The 22,428-nt window shown below is 36.2% G+C and overlaps 1 protein-coding gene across 2 annotated transcripts in view; it reads left to right on the top strand.

Moving 5' to 3' along the window:
* The first annotated feature begins 3,260 nt into the window (after positions 1-3,260).
* Positions 3,261-22,428, top strand: part of LOC113234696 (protein sidekick-1-like) — a 389,391-nt gene continuing 370,223 nt past the window's right edge. For both annotated transcript variants that reach the window (XM_026470138.1, XM_026470137.1), the window contains exon 1: positions 3,261-3,602. The gene's annotated coding sequence lies outside the window, so the exon portion shown is untranslated. The remainder of the gene's footprint in view (positions 3,603-22,428) is intronic.

Below are 22,428 nucleotides of genomic sequence, written 5' to 3'. Positions count from 1 at the left end.
ACTGGAACGGGATGTTAGTAATGAAACGTGTCCGCACTCAATGATTCCGTTTATTGAACTCTAAATAAAGTAAACACGTAATAGCCTTTTATGTTAAAATCTACGTCAGCGTATATAGTTTTGCAATTATTATAATATTTTCCTAAGTATGTCGAGGTAGCTCGTACACAGTTTGTATTCTAAATAGCTATACAATTACATAAATTTACAGAATTTGATTGATTGAGATCTATGAAACTTGCATGATGTTGCATTATCCCCAAAAGTTACGCAATTCCCTCGAAATTCCTAATAAACCCTGTTTTACGATTGAGGTAGACGTAAAAATATAGATAAGTTGCGAATAAGTTCTACTTACCCCAACTAAATCATATATTGTACATATATTGATATACCAACTTGTGAGACCAAATTAATGTTCAAATGATTTATTTAAACGTCTTTGGAATTGTAGTGATTATATAAATATATCGTATATACAATGTAGTTATTTCCAAAATGTTTCAATATTATATAGGTTATTATGATATTTATGAAAACAAACTAGTCTATTCGGATAAAGTCATGGTTAGAGTTAAATAAAGTTAATTGTATACTTCAAGTGTAACGTCCTCGATTATCAAGGTTGCAGTTTTAAACAATTAAAAAGGTGTACATACCGCGAGAGATCTTCACATTCCTTCTAAACCCACCAGCCAACACGCAAAAACCGCCCCAAACGGAGATTTCGGCGAAAATTTTATTGAAACATTGTAATTTTTAATATGAATGGCTGGAGTTAATTTCTATTATAAACTCTTAATATAAAGCTTGATTTCATTGAAGACATTGAACGAACTTTATATTAACATAAAATATTATTGAAATTACAATGGTCTGAACACTTGTGAAAATTGCTAGTGAATAAAATCGCCCGCAATAGAATGAATCATCAATATCAGCGCGCACCTCGTAGCGGCGTCGGCCGCCCGTAGCGAGCGCTACGCTCGTAGCCCGTACCTGATAAATGTTCTAGTGCTACGGAAACTAGTGAAATAAAAATATTAGTATTTAAAATTAAGCATTAGTATGAGATAAAAAGTATGATGACAGAGTTTAGACCATAGTCTGTCACGCTGCCGCAATGTGGGCTGGGGACATTAGATGTTTTCCAAGGGCTGTGACCCTTATCCGATGAGTTGTTTCATCACGGTGTCTTGTTTTACCGTTAGAAGGAGGTATTGCTAATAAACATTCACGAATTAAGTTACTTAGAAAATAAAGTCAGAGGTACATGCTGCCACATGGATTCGAGCTAGTGTTGTAAAAAATTCGAATCCGGGAGTCTACATTTATAAATTCGACTCACTATTGCATGACTCGGTGGCCTAAAACACTTATGAGTCCGACTGTGATTGAGCGCGAGTCATCGGCGCACAGACACGAGTCTAAAAAGAACTCGAGTCGAAAACCTAACTCGAGTTTTGAACAAAATGCGAGTTCCAACTCGACTCGAAGCGACTTCTACTCTACAAAGTCTCGAGTTCGTACTCGACAAGTAGGTTGCAATTGTACTGAACAACTACTATTGTTATCCATTAATTAAATAAAAAACAAAAACCCAATAAAGTAATTAAAAAAAGATTAGTTCCTAATTTTTACAGCAATTATGACACAGTTTAACACACCACGCCATAACACCACTTAGTATGTACTTACCAGACTCGAGTTCGACGCGTTACATAAATAGACTCGAGTACTAATATCGAACTCGAGTCTATTCGGAAACTCGATAGGCCCGTAATAAATACATCGAGCAGTGGAGTCTCTGTCTTTATGAGTCGAGTCTTCTGAATTGGAATCAAGTCATAAAATAAAAACTCCCTTACTCGAGTTTTTCACAACATTAATTCGAAAAGTCGACTTCTCAAGTCAGGAGCAACCGTTCTCCCACTGAACCACCAGTGCTTGTGTTAGAGTTAAGTTGAGATATTTCAATGCTTATAAAAATAATAAAAAAATTGTATTTGCCCTGCCATTTTCATGATTCATTTGTTATCGAGAAGTGTTAATTCAATACGGCGACCTCAATGCGAATTTTTCCTATTAAAATAATGAAAACGTGATCAAGTCGCCACGGATTTGATTATGTGAAGTACCCGCACTCTTCGCCTGTCATTTCATCGTTTCAATCAACGTGGACATAAAAAAGACCATAATATCCAATATTAAATATCACCAAAACAAGCCAGATCGCCGATCTGCGTCACGTAATTTTCTCAGGCCTGTCAATATAACGTCGTGTTCTTAAGTTACGGTTTAATTTACCATGTATTGTTAAAGAATGAATTAATTTGTGTTTTATTAACCAATATTGACTTATTATTTAAAGATAAATTATTATTTCAAATTTTTAATTGAAATTATTATTTGCAAAACGAAAACGAGCTAGTCTTCGTTTTCGTTATGCCTTGGTCGGTTACTTAGCCTTATAAATACACTTTGTTTTTTACGATAAATACATCGCTATTTTCTGAGAGAGAGCGTATTAAATTGGATTTGAAAAATAACAGCTTTCAGAAACGCACAAGGATCTCCATTGTAATTTTAAGTAAATAGTGGAACAAGTATGCCTATAGTTTATTTCCACCGATGGAATTACAGCTGTAATCTCATTTTTGCTAATGGTAATTAAAAACACAGAACGTTTGAACAATAGAGAAGAGAGGGCTCAGAAACGGGCACCGAGTGGGTAAATAACAAAGATACGAGGTAATAAGTTACGTAAACAGCGTGAGGAGGAAAATAATATATATGGATATAAGCACAACGCGTTTGAACCTGTTTCATTTGACGTTCCATTCTATATGTCATTGAATTGTAAAAAAAGTCTTTCAGCCCCACCTCCAACTTTATATGAAACGGAATTTACATAAGCATTCGATTCAGAGTCGTTATAAATTAACATCCGTGTGAACCATTAAGGTACACGATTCGCGCATAACTCAGGATAACAGCGTCGTTAAGCCCGACAATGGCACCGATAACTAATAAGCGAGAGACCAGCACTTAAGACTTTAGAGGCAAGAGAATCTCCATTGAGACTCAGTGACAGGGAAAGGTTTCTGATGTGATTTTTTTGATGCCGAATTGCATCGGGGTGCGAGCGGAGAGGTGGTGGGGGCGCGGGGAGAGGCGCGGCCGGGCCCAGGCGTGCGCAGCCGGCAGTGTCAGGCGGACCACCGCTTACAGTGGACTTCCGTGCGCGATTTTTCGGGCCCGGTCCCACGTTGGGCGCCACATATCTCAACAGCGACTCCCGCGTGTTGTCATTGCATAACACACGTTAACTATTTCTACGTAGGTATAAAACGGTAAAAGTGAAGTGAAGGATCCAAAAAGTGCTTGGTGTTTATATAATAGCGGTTGTTTGCAAAACCCCGCCAAATCTGAAGTTGACACAACCGATGACAAGACCAATATTTATGGCAAATCTTTAAAACTACAAAGTGCTAGTAACAGCAAGTTGATTTGTGTACATAATATTTAATTAATAGTTGATAACATTTGGTGAAGTGACACGTGACGTGCTCTCTCAGGTTACCACAGGGCTACGCGAAACTGTAAGTACTTTTGATTAATTGGTACTTAGAAACTTTGGAGGGAATCTTGTGATTTATCAATCTCGACGCAATAGCGGTTAAATGTTGAACTGGGAATGGTGTCGCAACATAACGGCGCACTTTTGCGTGTTTGAGGAACAATTATTTTCTTGGCACACAATACGAGGGAAAATTTCTTGCCAAATGTCTTTCTAATGATGTGTGTCGGCTGAACTACGAAAATTCCTATAATAGCTTTTACGTATTATGGTACTTAGAAATAATGTACCTTATTGGTGATTGTACAATCGCATTCTTATGAATATGTATCGTAGTCGGTGGTTCCAGATGAAGTCGAACTCTGCCTGGGCACAACTTCGACATTGTTTTCATCACATTGAAAACTCGGCTTTCATTTGAAGGAAAATTTTGTGAATAGCCTTAGGAATAAATTTGTCCGTGGTTGGATACGGTCCCCGGAGATCGGCGAGCATTATTTGGTTACCGACTTAGTAAACTTTTTTCCCTAAAGAATTAATTAAGTGAGGATTACTTTGTAACAAAGGGATTCGCGTTTTCAGACTCATTACGGTGTTCTGTTTTACAAAAATAGCCCGTGAATTCACCGAATGTTTGCGGGCGATAAAAATTTTCACGGGTTCATTAAAAGTTTGTTGATTGTACTTTTAAGTTCAACGGGGCTTGGTCGGTGTGGGAACCGTAAATGTGATAACATAAATGACGTTAAGATAAAGGGAACGAGGAACTTCGTACCTGTTTTGAAATGAATAGAAGTGATTATGGTAGTGAGATGGATGCGCGGCGACACGGGCCGACGGCAGACGTTACCGGGTAAGAGACGTAATGTCTTGCACATTTTGTGGCTGTGCACTACTGTTTTTATAGCCGTAGTATGTTTTTGTTAAACAAAATGTGCTAATCTTTCTTTTACTTGTTAATTTATTTGGGACAACAACAGTTTATTGTCACTAGGTTACATTAAATGATATAAAACAGAACAAAGGCAATATAATTATCTTCTAATTACATACGAGAGCGAGATGTGCTAATGAAATACTGTGAGCTGTGAGCTGTGCAGAAACTAATACCCGCGATTGTAAATAAAATAATGTTACTGTTAGATCAATTAGATTATATAATTTTACCATATAATTACACAGATTATTGTGTTCAAATAGTAATGGCACTACATAATCTAAAGCGCATTAAAGATTGTACCCATACAGCGTACTTCGAACCTTCAAGGATTCTATTTGTTTCAATATTCTCTCGCGACAAGAGTGGCACGCCGCACGCGTGATCGGCTTAGCGCTGCATAGACAATTTGTCACGACTGTAGCGCGGTGAAAGCCTAGATAAGTCAATAAAACAAAGAGCTCCGCGTGCCGCTAGATTAATAATAAACGAGATCTGATCCGATTGATTTGGGAATTCATGAGGGCTTTGTAGTCAGAAACACCACGCGGATAAGATAAGAATAAGATTATATAGTAACGAACGAAAGACAAAGAAATTTCAGAAATATTTCGTGCTCGGAAATCATTCAAAAGTATATGAGAAAGGTAAATACAACGAATACAACGCCTAAGATGGGTAATTTACAATTACAAATTAAATATGAATGACGTTGAAAAAAACCAAAAAAATTTATTCAACCCTCAAAAACAAAGTCAGATCCTTACTTTCATCTCACAGACAGACGGATTCGTGAAAAAGTAAAAGTTAGGAGCTTTGAAGTGGTAAAGAATATAAAGGCAGGAATACACAGTTGCTTATATAAAACTTTTGTTGACGGAATTTTTTCGTAGAAACTAATTTGAGAGATCCTTGCAGGATGTGCGCCTTTGTCTTTCTTCTTGGATGAAGAGCATATAAAGCAACGAACACAATACAGGAGAACGCAGCAACCGAGGTGGAGACGAGTCTGGTATACACCTCACTACGTGGAAATGCAGTGACGAATAACATAGCGATGTCATTTCGGCATTTGTAGTTCAACAAGTTATCTATAAAATATTTAAAAAAACAAAAAACCAGCCTCTCTTCCTTGTAGTATGAGAATGAACGTGATAAGCGAATACGCTCAAAGAATTATATTAATATACATAAAATAAGACGACATTCGCAAAATAGACGGGAGAAAGGAAATATAAAATTGTATTTTAGAAACGTCGTCTGGCAAATATGAATGTTAGGAAATATTAATTCACATTGAGTTTTAAAGAAAAATATAGAGAATTTGTTCTGAGTTTAATGAAATCTAAATGTTGTCAAAACAATTAATAGGTCAAAGGTGAAATCTTAAACCAACGTTTTGTAGGTACTGGAAAGTGTACCCTTTACTGTTAATGAAGTTAAAATTTTAGTTTGAATATCGTCAAAGAGGAATATAAGTTCTTAATAATAGACTTTGTCACTCGATATTGAGAAAGCCTCCAAGTTGGAAAGTGCGGCGTATGGAAACCGAAAACGGGGAAAACAATTGAGTTTCGACGAAACTTGAGTCAGTTTTTTTAAGTTTTCGCCAGTTGGTTTCGATTACTAAAAACGAATATTGGGGAAACAAGGGCGAATTATAATAAAATCTTTGAACGACCTCAAATGGCTTCAGAGGGTCCTAAGACATCAAATCACCCTAATAAGGCGTTGTACCCAACAGTTTTTGTTAGTATTCTGGATCTTAAGATGACGTCAGCAAACAGTTTTCAGTTCAATGCTTGCAACATGTTCATAGAGTGTCTTTATAAATGAATAATAGGACTTTAATCTACCGAACCGCGAATATCATTGTGACAGTTGAGTCGAATATGAATTCTGAGCGTGCGTTTGACACGAAAATTTACGACTCGATCGAGTGGTTGGGATAAGACAAGTGACAGGCGACATGAGAGAGCGGAGTCTTTGCTTGGCACTGTGAAGCTGCCGGCCACCGGACGGCGCGGGCCGCAGTCACGCCGCAATTTATTGGAGCACCGAGAGCCGCCAGCGGAGAGCCCGCGCCCAGTTATGAGTTATGGCGCCGGTGTGCCGCTGATTTATGAACGATCACAGTGAAATATCGCCGGACCACTGTAAAATAGTGAAACTAAAAATGTGAATGATATTTGGGTTGAAATATTTTGATTCATGTCCAGATATCCGATTCAGCAATTTGTCACATTTCGTAAATGGAAGACATCCAAATAGCGATCGTTTGTTGGATGAGACATAAAATTTAAATTAGAAAGGATCGAATTTCACAGTATCATTTAGCCTTATTATACAAGAAGCTCATGTGTGTCACCGAAATATAAACTGGGTAAACAGTATGGGTACAATTCATCTGACAAAATGAGTGAGACAGAAGGAGGCACCGTCAAGTGATCCCAAATTCAAAACATGACTGAAACCCTTAGCAAGTGAAGCGGCGCTCTAACAAAGTGAAGGGGCAATATGACAGGGCATGTAAAGTGGCTGCGCAATAAATAGGTTTACCTATATATGGAAGTGCGGTGGGGCGCGGGAGTCGATATTCTATCCTCGGACGAGCTCAATTTATGGGCCGCCTGACGGGCACCGCGATGAGTTATGGAGGCCACTCGACCCTCTCAGACGAATATTTAAATAAGCCGATACGGGCAAGATATTCATTTGAATAATCAACTACAGCAAGTACATAAAATAAAAAATCTCATAGCTCCATCCTTGTTTAGACAAAGTCTGATAAATGAGTAAGAATCTAGTGTACTGACATTACAAGATTTATTAGAATAAAATAACTTACAAGTAAGACACAGTTCCGTTCGACACTTGAGTGATGTAATCCCTGTCCCGGACTGGAATCGAGGACGCCACTTCGGAGTCACGTAGTCCCGAATGAGATAAGTCGAGGCGGCTAATGAGCACACATCAAACAACATAATATACTCGCTTCAAATCACATGCTTCATTGATGAACGAAAATATTGAGCATTAATTTGTAAATATATAGGTAACGGAAATGTAACGGAATGGCAATGGAAATTCAAGGTCGGAGAAAATAAAACATAATTTTTTTGTTCTTGAATGTTTAGTAAAATTAATTTAATGTTATAAAATTACGAAAACATATCGCTGAATCTCTAACCTCAGGGCTAACAAAAGTACTTGTTTTTAATTTTGAAGTTGATTATGGCAATAAAATTGACTATGCAAATTAATTTTGACTTAAAAATGGTAGAGTGTTTAAGAATTATGAATACATTAACAATAATATTCGACATCTGATGAACTAAAAACAAACTATATAATTATTTTTAATCCATTTTAATGAAAATGTAAATAAACCTGTTTGGTTGACATCTAACGTTTTTTTATGATAACGAGTGACGGGAAGAACAAATCGTTGCAGTTAAGTTTTAAATTGCAAAGATTTGAGGCACTGCCACCGCGCCCGCCACCCTGAGACATAAGTTTTTTTTTCAAATGTGGAATGGAATAAATACTTCGTGTGATCAGATCGCATGTAAATGGTGTAGTTAGAAATTAAATGCTGAGAAGCAATAGCTTGTTTATTTCACTTGTGTCACGAGTAAGTCAGGCTGTTTGAAAGCGTCGTGAGCGGCGATCGGCTCCCCCTAAGAGCCTGCGCCCTGGTGCGCTGCACACTTTGCACCTTAAGTCTTTACTTAAGATATCTTAAACAGTGACCGCTTTCGGTCACTGTTTAGGATGTCTTCAACGTGGTCATGATAAGTCCGCCTTGGTCGGTCCTTACCAATTTAATTAAATAACATAAAATTACTTCACGATAAATGTCCTTTCAAGTGACGTGGTTAATCAAAGTCAATGTTAAGATTTCAATAGAATATCATTGAATTTTTTGGAAACAAAAATTTAGAAGCTCAGGTGTGATATTTTACATATAAGATCTATGTTAGATACTTATTTCAATCTCAGATTTTTACTTCATCTTTTTGTTACACCCTATATATGTATATGATACGTACCAGTAGGCAAATTGGCAGAAATATAAAAACAGAAATCTAAAAGAACAATGTTATTTATCATTCACAACGTGTGTTGCTGTTACAATATTTGTTTGTGAAGGCCATACCGATAAATAAATTATATAGACATTGTGACATAATGTCTAAATCTCTCTAATTTGAATAGACTATACAGGAATTCAGCTTTACAAAGTCTGTATGAAAGCTGATTGAATTGTCTCGTATAGACAGACATAACTAATTTTGATGCTAATGTTAGCGGTAATATAATTTAATTCCAATGATAATCTTATACGCTGCTTCGACGTTCGCATAAAATATGTCCTGCAGAAACTTGCGGTTAGGGCAATTTACAGTCTGGGCCCCTGAGTGCCTTTAAGAGATAAGTTCATTCTTACACTAGCGTCAAGTACATTTATGATAAGAAGAACAGTAATTCTTTTACGAAAAATAGTGACAGACAAAACATTAATACGAGGAATAAAAGTAAACTAGCCGTTGTTGACAGTAGTCTTCACAAAATCGCAAATTCATTTAAGAATTCATTCAATGTATACGCTTCTATAACAATATTCCGGGTGATATTCAAAATTTGCCATTTACGGGCTTTAAAACTGTAATGAAACAAACACTTTATTCTAAAGGTTATTATACAGCTCTTGCGTACTTGGATGACAAAATTCCGTTGTAGTGACACGTTAAGCTCTTGCAGGTATTCTCGATCTAAGACGTTTGAAATAAATATTGTAAATGTTAAATGTATTCAAATGTATATTTACAAAGAGCAATCCTTAGAGTGTCTTGCTCATTCTTCTCAGGGGAATCTGTCTTACAAATGAGCAGTAGAGTTTAATCAATATGTTGATTTCAAGTGTAATTTGCTTACCTGTGAAATAAAGGTGATTTGACTTTAACTTTGCAACACTTACACCACACACACAATATATATAATAGTGATGGCCATTTATTTAGAAACGATGAAACATAGCTTACTTTGTATATAACAGTTTTCTCAATGTTTCTTGTTTGGAAATGCAAATAAAATGAAATAAATACATTCTTCGCTTTAAATTTTAATTAAAATATTTTTTTTAAGTAGAAAAACCCAACCTCTAAAGTTTGTGAAATTACATATATTTGCCAAGTTCTACTGAAATCGTTAATCGCTAGTCTGCCACCTTCAGTAGTGCAATATTTTTTCAAATTTAAATAAATCTACTGCTGAGGTGCCCTTTCTAACAAAAAAATAATCATTGATATCGACTCACAAGTGTCGGAGTAAACGCATAGCAAACACAAAAAAATACCTCTTGTTTTCGAAGTCGGTTAAAAATACAAATATATCGTTGTATCAACTGAAGTTTAAATATTTCGTCCCATTGTTAACAACCAAATAATATTTTGGGTGTTGGACAACTAATTATAAAAGATATGAACAACAAAAAGTTTAAATTAATTTAAGGAGTTTAAGCCAATTATGCTATCAAATCTTTTATTGTAATTTGGGTAAAGTAAGGATCAACTGCAATAATTGCTATTCATGCATCTTTAAATTTAAAAATGGAACTTACAACAGACGCTGTTGCTAATTAGGTAGGTTTCAATGTTATATCAGCTTTATTGTGTACCGGTCTTGAAGGGTAAGGGTGCTGGTGAAATTACAGGCACGTGAGACTTGTCAACTTACGTATCAGGCTGCCTGCATTGGCAGGGCCCTGCAAGTGTTATGGACAGGCGTGTATTTACCATCAGGCGCACGACTTGTTCGTCCCGTCACTTGATATAATAATAAAAAAAAATACAGGCTACCAAAATCAGGAAAAACATAATTCATAGGTTATGGTTTTACAATTAAAAGGACGAAGTACGAAGGATATATTTTTAAATATTTTATGGATCACCTATTAGATTGACTATATTTTTTCATTAAAATCCTAATGACAAATATAAATCACGGCAGTCTAATGGTTGACCTACCGCCTCTCAAGCAGAAGACACGACTTCGAATCCGGGCTCGCATCGCTGAGTGTTTCGAAATGTATGTGCGAAATTTAATTTGAAATTCACCATGAGCTTCGGTGAAAGAAAACATCGTAATGAAACCTGCACGAGGAAGAAGGTTCACAATTCTCGGAAAACGTGTGAAATCTCCTACCCACGCCTGAGAGGAGACCCGTGATCAGCAGTGAAACGTATAAAATGGGTTGTAGGATGATAACTAATTATTGAGTTTTATCATTTTTAACCGACTTCAAAAAAAGGAGGAGGTTCTCAATTCGACTGTATTTTTTTGTATGTGTGTTACGCGATAATTCCGGTATTTGTGAACCGATTTTCATTATTCTTTTTTTGTTGGAAAGAAGGTACCTCCATAGTCGTCCCATTTCATTTTGAAAAAAATCATCCACCTCTAAGGGTTCATTTTTATAAATAGCGCTTAAATTTTACTTAAGGAGCAATTATTTTAATGGTCGGTTTTGCTATTCTCCAATTCAAGGCGTTTTTCGCTCTCAATATACTTTGAGTAGTGAGAACCGATTTTTATTATCTCCTGTGTCAAGTTCTGCATAGTGGCCAACTAGGGGATATTTCATAAAACTTGGCAAATAGATGTAATTCCACGTACTTTTGAGGTCAGTTTTTTTAGTACTCTGTACTGAGATTATTATGAATATTGTCTTTTAATTTTCATGCCTTAGAAATTGTACGCAGTGTTTGTAATTATATGACCACAACTGTATATTTACTTCACTTCATGATATTTAATTATTTTTCCGGATTAAAATCGCGTATAATTGTTTTTTCAAACAAATTAACGTTTCGGACCCTTTACGGGTCCTATGGTCACGGTTGACTGAGGTGGGACAGTTATCAACCAGTTATGTCTAATATTAATGCAAACTACCCAATTTTTTCACTATAGTTACAAAAGTTATTAATTAAATACCTTCAGTCTGCGAGCATGTCATGGATAAACCTACACTTGCAATGAAGTATGACAAACCCTAAGTCCTTCCAAAAAAAGTCCGTTATCTACCCAGAATGCTGCGAGAGATCATTGAAATTAAAAAACATCCTAATTTCAACAGGGAAGATGGTTTCGCCGTACCATAACTTTGGGATCCGGTATTTCCTCTGATAAAAAATCCCAAACAGTCATAAGACTGCAGTACTAATTAATATGTTTTAATTTATTCTAATTTCCATTAAAATTAATAATAAATATAACTTAATAAAAATTCATATTGTTAAAATAAAATAATGTGTAAGACATAATGTAGCGTAAATTAGAATGTTTCTTTGTAAAATTAAAATTAAGTTATTTAATTAATAACTTTTGTAACTGTAATGAAAAAATAGGGTGGTTTGCATTAATATTAGATATAACTGGTTGATGACTGTACTACCTCAGTTAACCGTGACCATGGGACATGTAAAGGGCCCGAAACGTTGGTTTGTTTGAAAAAACAAATATACGCGATTTAAATCCGGAAAAATATTTTCATTTCCTATGTGCAACAATCGGGAAAACCTAAGAACTCATTATTTCATATTTGATTTACTTCATTGCACTGTGTGTGTATGTGTATGTATATACACACACCGTGCAATAAAGTAAATAATAATAGTGATATCATTGACCCATTCAAAGTTTATAGACAGTCTTTCTTAACACTAATAGAGTAAAGTTGTTTAAAGCATTACGAGCTCTGACAATGGTCCTCCTTGAAACATGACTCGTATTAGTGCATTAGCCGACGCGGGTATGTTCTGAGTTATACACCGCGCTAATAAAGCCATTAAAAGGGCTGAGGGACCACTCTCGCGCCACTCACCTTCTATATGAGACCGTCAAATAGGTAATATAATGTTTACACATATGGTTGTGTTGAGACTGTAACGAACATTTTCTTGTATAAATCGTCTGCTTAAAGGTAAAACCACATAAGACATTTTCCACAAAATGTTTTTATATTATATAGCTATAGAAAATGAAACTATTTTTCTGAGTGAGAATTGTGAGTTTGGACTGTATAAAATATTAGAAAATAGCATCAATATGAAGTGTATTTTTAGTAAAAACTGCAGTAACTTAATAGATTCTGCAGTTATTTATTATATATATATTATTATTAATTTGTTTTTAAATGTGTAGTTTCTAGATTAATTAGCAGTACGTTATTTATCTATTAATAAGTGCAGTATCTAACGTACTTACTGCCGTTATGGTTAGGTTAGGTTAGGTAGTAACTGCTCTGATGACAACTGATCCTCAGTCGTGTTACTAAACATAAGTATACTTTTGAAATATTATTTATACATTAACTTAACATACATATATAATATATAAATATATCACCTTACAATTCTTCATTCTTTTACCTTTCTATTGATATATGCCATGTCGCAGTAACTTGCGTAGTTTTGAAGCTAGAGTAAATTTTAAATTATTTATTTCAACCGTTTTTCTCGAAAACAGGTTTGATTCAGTTACTGCACTCTTAGTTAGGAGGGTAGAATTGCACCCTCTAGTCATATTCAAAATGACTTTTAATCATGAACTATGACACTTGTGAAAATGTGACTTAGCGTATTACAAACTAAAAACAATAATGAAATATATAATATAGTATTCACTCTATATACACACATATATGCGCTCGTCAACACAAACACACACATACACACACAATTTATAATTTATATAAACTTCCTTAAGTGAGAGTTAATATCTTTATTATTATTATTATCTATTTTAGACTCTCGCCTTTCCCATGGTCTAAAAGATATATTTTGAACATTTAAGTGGGAGAGGCGGCATCCCAAATATTATTATTATCTTCCTATGTTACCTATCAAGTTTTATTGGAATCAGTTAACGGAAAGTGGCTGAAAGCCAATTAATCGGACCCATCCCCTAATTGGTCACCCTTAGAGGTGGAATATTTGTTCAAATTTGAATGGGATTACTGTTACAGTACCTTCCTTCCAACAAAACAAGAATTATGAAAATCAGTTCACATATGTCGGAGTTTTTTGGATATAAGTATGTACGCGTTAATTTGTGAACCGATTTTAATGGTTCTTTTTGTTGAAAAGATGGTGCTTCAGAAGTGGTCCCATTTAAATTTGAAGAAAATATTCCTGATGCTTATGATGAATGACTTTTGAGGACGGTTTTTTTCAGTACTTTGTATTGAGATTATTCTTTTTTCATACGTTTTTGAAGTAGGTTAAAAATCGTATAATATTTTTATAATACCAATGTATCATAAATGACAGTCTACGTCGTATGTCAAATTTCGTAAGTCACAGCTGCCCAGTCGTGATTTATTTATTTCGTACATTTAATTACTGCTTTTTCGTTCTTACAAAACGTCGCCTTACTTCCTCAAACACGTAACTTAAGTAACTGAAATGCAAGAAATGCATTACCTATTCTTAAAGTAATACATCCAAATTGATAACAAATTTAAAATAAATAGAAATTTTTGCCATCTCCTGAATCACTCTTTACAAGACACGTGTGTGACGATGTCACCTCCTTACATCGTCATTCCAACTTTATGTCGCCTTTTCTTCGATTCCTGGCCACTTGTTTTTAAATTTTGAATCGTTCATTAATTCCTTTGCCTCGCCATTCTGTTTTTGTTTCGTTTCATCGCCACTTCCTGCTCGATCGCGGCAGCGAACAGTACTGCTCTAATTTCATTTGAGTCTAATTTTGATTCTTTTACCAGTTTTAATATCAATCTGTCATAACTACTACTACTCATGTGCCAATTTTAATACAAATCTGTAATACCGTATAATTCAGCCCTTTTGGGGTAAGTGTCTGGACTGTTTAGGTTAATCCGTAGTAAAGGAGTGTTTTATGCTGTCGTACCTGTTTTTATATACCTTTTCTTGTCTTATTACAGACTTTTCTTTACGTTCAACTTTACAATAAATTTCAATGAATCTGAAGTTTCCTGTTTTATTGCCGTGACCCTGGTCAGGGCGCACAGTGGTTTACAACCTTTTCACGTGTTTGAGAAAATAAGACATCGAAAAGCCAATATTATTGGCAATGCGGATGTAATAAATAGTTAAGTGCGTAGTAACCTTTCCATTAAACTAATACGCAAATCTAAGTTTAACTAAACAGAGCGTTAATTGGCTTAATTCTAAATTAACTGCTAAATAGTCAACACAGTACAAATGATATTGAGAGTGTGATCACGTTTCGCCGCCGCATGACTATTACGAGTTGATCGCCCGCGCATCACTGCGGACTTTGCATAATCCTGTTGGAATCATCACAGCGCAATGCATTACCTCGGTGTGTCCCTATGTGAATCAAATCTTTAATAAAACCCGAGTTACGACAACACACGTACAAAAGTTCTCGAATGTTGTAAACTCAATAAGCTCAACGAGTTCCGCGCATTACTAGCACGAGTGAAATGTAATTAGAGCAGTGCTGAAAATGCGCATTTTGGGTAAATTATGATGTGTTCGTGTTGCAAATGTACAAAAATGTAATGATATCAAGAAGGTACAATGATAATAAAACGGGAATTAAGTAAGAAATATCACACATACGCAACTTTACCAAAATTTAGTCAAAACATTGTGAAAAATCAAACCGACGTGAAGTGTCTATAAAATCCGACCCTACCACAAGCGCCGTCAAGTGGACGTAAAATACTCTTAAATTTACAAACGGGTCTAAAAATATAGAACTCGTCGAACTCTTCTTAGACAAAATTACTTTCCCTATTGAAAATGTCGTAAAATAACATGGCGGTGAGATTGGAAGCGGTTGAAGCCTCACCTCGTCTAATGCGCCGCTTTGAACCGCCACACCGCGGCACGGAGCGTTTCGAAGCACAGCGCGCCGCTCCGGAAGGTCCATAAATTTAAAGTCGGAAAATTGGATTTAAAAGTGCAGAAAACTCGAGCTGTCTGCGGAAGCGGCTGCGCAACTCGTACTGAGCCATTTTGCGACAGAAATGTTTTCCGATGAATAGTGTATTTTATTACTGGGTATACTATTAAAGCTACTTGGGTAATAAGTATAAGAGAATTCTATTAAAGCAAAAGTATGTAGTAACACGAAGTGCCTCTAGCCACGCTGATCTGTCACGCAGAAGTAAATAATGTAGGCCATACAATTGTATGGCTTACATTTATTTCTCTTGTGAGTTTGGGTGTAATTTCTTGTTGTCTATATGTGTGTGTCCAAAGCACCCGCGATATAGGGTTTCCCTAGTGCGGGGCTATGAGTTGTACGTTATTTTTTTTTTATTTATATACAAAATCGACCAAACATTGACAATCGTAATTCGATACTTGACACTTCAGAAAATGATGACTGTTTTTTTTATAACACCAAATTACGGAAGAACAAGTCGTGCATCTGCTAGTAAGCGACACGGCTGTCCATAACAGTTGCAGTGTCATTCAGAGCTTTGAATCGCAAAGTGGTATAAACAGTAGTACGCAAAGATATTAGTGGCACGGCCACTGTGCCCGTCACCCTGAGAATAATATATATTTAATAAGTATAACATATTTAATAAGTTGTCAAGTTCCTTGTGCCTGTATTTATCAGCGTTTTTCATTTTCTTTATAGTTCCTAAGAGGCCTTGAGAAGTTGAAAAAGTTTAACGTCTTTTCTGAAATGTCTTGTCTTATATAATGGCAGCTCTACCTTCGATCGATGCATGTTGAATTTTTTGTCCTCTATCGCGGTCGCCAATCGTGCAACAATTTCAGGGAAAAAAGATAATTTAGCAACTTCTAACATTTCGGCTTGGTGGCGTTCGTGCACCCGCCGCCCGCGAATCGTCCATTAAACAGCAATTACCGTTAGTTGACATTATCAGCGACGTCTAATGGCGCCCGAAGAATATTGCGACGCCAATCACAGTACAAATCTTCAGGCAGACTTTTCCCTTCCACTTTTGTTAATGTCACTTTTATCCTTTCAATATTTTTTTTTTCAAAAAGGTGATCTCATAGAAACTATTGTGCGATGAATGTAAGAAATATGTCTGGAATATTACTCGGAAAGCAATGTTAATTTGAAATTAAATCCACTTTGATCTAACCGTAAACACAAAATTTCGTAGAAACATGATCTTAGTGCGAGTTATAAACATAATTACATTAGGGTAATAAACCAAGTTTATATTAGAGTAGGTTAATATTTGATAAGTGTCGAAATTTAAATACATTTCATTAGCATTAAAAAATGGACGTGGTATGTGTGGCAAAGTTGAAATTCTCATATTACAAAGTGAAAAATTTAAAATTTACAGATTTTAACCGACTTGAAAAAAGGAGGAAGTTCTCAATTCGACTGTATTTTTTTGTGTGTATGTTACGCGATTATTCGCGACACTTGTGAACCGATTTAGACGATTCTTTTTTGTTGAAAAAGAGATACCTCAGTCGTGGTCTAATTCAAAATTTGAAAAAAATATTCCACCTCTAAGGGTGGCAAACCAGGGAATGAATCCGGTTTCACGCACTTTCCGGTAACCGATTTCAATCAAACTTGGCAAATAGATGTAATTCCACGTTTGAGGTCAGTTTTTTTAGTGCTCTGTACTGAGATTTAAGTAGCGGTGGTTTTAAAGGTGGCAAATTAGGTCATAGCCCCGTACTAGGGAAACCCAGTATCGCGGGTGCCATGGACACACACACATAGGCAACCACAAATTAAAACCAAACTCACGAGAGAAATAAATGTTGGCCATACAAATATTTCTCCCGGTCCGGGAATCGTATCCGGGTCCTCTGTGTGACAGTTCAGCATGGTAACCGGCTCCGAGGCAGTTAAAGTAAACAAAGTAAGTTAAAAAAGTAAAAACAGTAGTTAGAAAGAAGAGGTACTAAAACTACAAATCTGTACAAACTATGTAGTAATGATCGTTTTACTAAAAAGGGACGCAGCATTCCCCCACAATCGATTTTAACCATTATTATCTCTGGTCGAGCGGTGGTAGTCTAATGGGGATCGGTAACTTCACAATTTATAGAGCGAAGGTTCAAATTCCTATGATAGCATATAACTATGACTTCAATTTCTAAGTTACGTACATTTGTGAATATTTACTAGCAATACATTTTGATAACTGTGAACGAAAACATTGTGACGAAACTAGCACGTCGAAGAAGTTCACAACTCTTGGAAAATGTGTAAGGACCCAACCCGCATTGGGCCAGCGTATCAGACTATAACTTAAACTCTCTATCATATAATCATAGTATAGAGCAAAGAGGACAACATCCGCCTGTTTGGCGCGTAAGTGCCTACACTTATCTCGATTTTAGTTAACGCAGACACTCACACACTCAACATAGCCCCGCACTAGTCAAACCCTGTGTCGGGGGTGCCATGGACACACACATAGACAACCACAAATTACACTCAAACTCACGAGAGAAATAAATGTAGGCCGCACAAATATTTCTCCCGGCCCGGGAATCGAACCTGTGACCTCTGCGTGGCAGTACGGCATGGTAACCGTTCGGCCACGGAGGCAGTTGTACCTAAAAGCTTTTTTTACGGGACATAGTGAAGTGGTTAATAAGTCGTGGGCCTGGTGGTAGGCCACACACCTGTCCATAGCTTTAAATCAGAAAGATCTGAGGAGCACTGCTACTGCGCCCGTCACTCTGAGACATAACCTGAAAGTCCCATGCCTGTAGTTTAAGAAGTTGTGGCTTTCGCCAGCACCCTTTCCCGTCTAATGATGGAACGTCTTATGCAACTTTGGCCTGATTCCTCAAGAACATACGATCAGTGCCGTCGGCGCCTAGGCATCGCAAGGCTCGCGTCACACCGCCGCTATCACAGCGAGGCTACCGCCCCGCTCATGTACCTACCGCTTCGAGACCCAGCCATCTACATATACATCGTGATTCCGTTTTTTTCTAAACTTTGTACTTGTTTATGTATTTAATTTTATAAGTAAAGTTTTATATTTCTCATATCAAATAGCATTCATTTCATCATATTCATTAGTTTTCGCGTACTTGCCTGCAATTGTATCTTTTTCAGTTTTATTTTTCGTATTTCGGGTAACAAACCTACTCCTACATTATCAACAACCGAGAGGAAGAATTTCCTTTACTTTACATACTAACTAATTTTTCTTCGCCAACGGTGTGTTGAAAATGAAAAATTAATGGTACACAACCCTCGATAAACGTATTAACTCTTCAACCTGCTTTGAACCAGCGTGGCACACGATGTTCCAAACCCTCTCCTTAGAAGAGGAGACCCGTGCGCAGCAGTGCAACGTACAATAGGTAGCTGATGAAGAAGAGATCTCTAGTGCCTTGAGATATCGAAATACGAATTACAGATTATTTTCTACATAGTCATGTGAGTCCACTCAAGTAATAAATTTTATGAATCAAATATTCGATTACTGCACTTATTATATTCAATTTAAAATAAAGCTGTCCAACGCGAATTAATTCGGGTTATAAAAGATAATGTTGGGATGGAGGTGATTCGGCCCATCCGCCTTAATGCCTAATGAACTTGAAGCGTGAATGGAACAGCATTAGCCGAATTAATATTCTCGCTAGAGGCGGTTCGAATAGCTCCAGCAAACATGTTTTGTTTACGTAGAACCACCTTATCGAGTACAATTTGATAGATACTAATCGTAAAAACTTAATTACTACAAATTAATATGCTCTGATAATAAATGCAGCGAAAAAAATATTTTGAGGAATGCTACATGTGCTGTTTATTAATTACTTACGCTTTCGAGAAAAAGTTCTTGGAGTGAATAATTCATGATAATATTTACGTTATTATTTGCCATTATTTGATGAAAAGATTAATGCGAGTGGAGATAGGTGTGTACATAATGTTAGGTAAATAACGAGCAGAGGACCGTAGTATCTACCTACCCCATTTTGAGACTGGTGTGTCTGTATGTATGTATATGCAGTTTAGTAGCTGTAGAGCTCGTTGTGAAAGAGTTCGTCCAAGGAAGTACTGCCAGCTTACTTATTTTTGCCTCTAAACAGTATTGTAACCATATTGTAACCAAAACTGCCTCGGTGGCCGAACGGTTACCATGCCGGACTGCCACACAGAGGTCCCAGGTTCGATTCCCGGGCCGGGAGAAATAGTTGTATGGCCTACAATTATTTCTCTCGTGAGTTTGGGTGTAATTTGTGGTTGTCTATGTGTGTGTCCATGGCACCCGCGACACAGGGTTTCCCTGTGCGGGGCGGGACATATGTTGAGTGTGTGCGTTATTTATTATTATTATTATTTATTTATTATTGCGTTCCGGTTTTGAAGAGTAAGGGTGCTGGAGAAATTACAGGCACGTGAGACTTGTCAACTTATGTATCAGGTTGTCGGGCACAGTGGCAGTGCCCCTGAGATTTTGTGCGACTTCAAGCTCTGAGTGGCACTGCAACTTAACAGTTGTAGTGCCACTCAGAGCTCAGTTGCAGTGTGTGGACAGGCGTGTAGCTTACCATCAGGCACACGACTACTTGTTCGTCCCGTCATTTGAAATTATAAAAAAAATATGTACAGTTGTGGTAACATAATTAGAAACACTGACCTTGACTTCTGTTGACATTACGAATTATCTTTAACTCATTTTTAACGTGTACAGGGAGAGTTCCGACATATTTACGAGAATGTATCGGCACATAAAGTGTATTGTTATACCTATATGTTTAGTAATAACAAACAACGGTAATATTTCAAAATTTAAACATTTATTGAGATCGAATTAAAATACGACGGACTGTGCCGGAATAATTAGACTAACTAGAAACAAAAAAATCAACAATAAAATCTTGAGCATAGTGAAGAAAACTCCAAATTATTTGGATAAACACTTCACCCAAAACTGATTAGTATTTGGTTGGGTAACCTCTGTTGTCGCTTAGGTACAGCTTTATAACGACGCGACATTGCTTCTATCAATTTTGCACATGTTTCCAAAGAAATATATCTCTAAGATTCTACAAAAGCATAGCGAAATTCGTTGATATTGCTGATTTGTTTATGTGACATGTTTTTTTTATAGTGTGCCACAAATTTTCTATCGGATCTAAGTCCCGGCTATTGGCAGGCCTCTCTAACACTGTCACCGATTGTTCTCCGAGAAACGCTTTAACGCTATGGCTGTATGCTTTGGGTCATTATCGTGCTGAAATATCCAAGTCACTGGCAAATATTCATCGGAATATGGGGTTATTATCTCCTCTCAGATACTTTTGTACTGATACTGATCCATCAGACCTTCAATCTTTCTCACGGGACCAGTCCCGTTTCCTGAAAAACATCCTCAAACTTTAACATTTCCACCACCGTGCTTAATTGTCTTTTTAGTGTACTTGTTATTCAAAGCCAAGTTGATTGGTCTTCGTATTTATCGCTTTCCGTCGGAATTTACCAAATTTATTTTAGTTTCATCTGAAAATAAAACATTTATGAACAGTCCAACTACCATATTTTCTAGCGAAAGGTTCTCTCTATGTTGCCTGCTCAAAAGTGGAACTATCGTGATAACCCTTCCAAATAATTTTACTTCAACCAGCCGCCCATGGACTTGCGGACACGTTTCGAATGTCGTCTTGTGAATATATCTCTTGTCTAATAACATTAGATAGAACCTTTAAAGAGATCCGTCTTAACTAAACAAATCATTAGTCTGTCTTCTTGAACAGCGATCTTCCTTGGCCGACCTTTTCTTGGCATCTTATCCGATGTTCCATGTTTTTTGAAATGTGCAATTGTATTTTAGGTACAGAACACTTTAAATGTTCGGCGATTTTTCGTGTATAGTTTTAAATGTAAATTTACTATAATCTTTCTCGTGATGTGATGCAGTATCACGCAGTATCACGCAGTATGCAGTTCTTCTTTTTACCCATTTCTAATTATTTAAAGTAACCTAACTGAATACGTAAAAAAGGCGACCAAAAGCGTAATATGACAACCTTGTGAAAAGTGTATTTTAGTTTTAAAATTCAAGTTTCGAACGTAAGTTATACTTTGTTTCTAATTAGTTGTCCAACTGCCAGTATTAAGGATGTACTTAGATAGTTTTTGTTTCATTGTTTTGTTTTAATTATTGTCTCAATTACCTAAATATTGACAGCCTTTGAAAAGGCTGTCGAAGAGTATGAAAAAATTTTTCAGAGATTGTCACGGAGGAGTGGCACAAATGTTTTCGAAATTGATTCATTCGTATGAAAAAGTGCATTAACGCTAACGGAGAATATTTTGAGAAACAATAAATTTATTTCTGACCATTTCTAGTATTTTTTTTTATTCATTCCTGAAACTTATAGTGCGCTCCACGTAACAGTTTTGCTTAATACACACAGTATGTAAAGTTTATTTTGTGTAGCGTGCATACTTAGTATATCAGTTTTCGTAGCTTCTATAAAAATACGGATTGCCTTAAACCAATATCATTTGTAATTTAATTACTATGCTTTGTAATTACCTACTTTCTCTTACAAGATGAACTATTGTGACACGTCGATGTGCACAAAATATTCTTTTTCACACAAAAACATTTACTATTTCATACATTGCCTTATACACGTTCGGCATTATATAGAATAACTAGGCCAAGTATATAATACAGTTAACTCTATTTCATGCATTACCTTATTACTCTCAGACTTGAACCATCTGACGAAACATTTAGGCGCCGGCTGAAAGCCCTTTTCTTGAAAAATCTTTTATATTCCATAAATGAATTTATGGACCTAAAAATGTAACGATATTGAGTATTTTCTATTTTATTCTATTTTTTAACGCATTGACATACTTTTGTATATTTGTTACCAACTTATGATGACCCTTG

The sequence above is a fragment of the Hyposmocoma kahamanoa genome, unplaced genomic scaffold (genome assembly GCF_003589595.1).
Source record: "Hyposmocoma kahamanoa isolate Upper Pololo Valley unplaced genomic scaffold, ASM358959v1 86, whole genome shotgun sequence".
Lineage (NCBI taxonomy): Eukaryota > Metazoa > Arthropoda > Insecta > Lepidoptera > Cosmopterigidae > Hyposmocoma > Hyposmocoma kahamanoa.
This window is presented reverse-complemented; position numbering and strand designations above follow the sequence as displayed.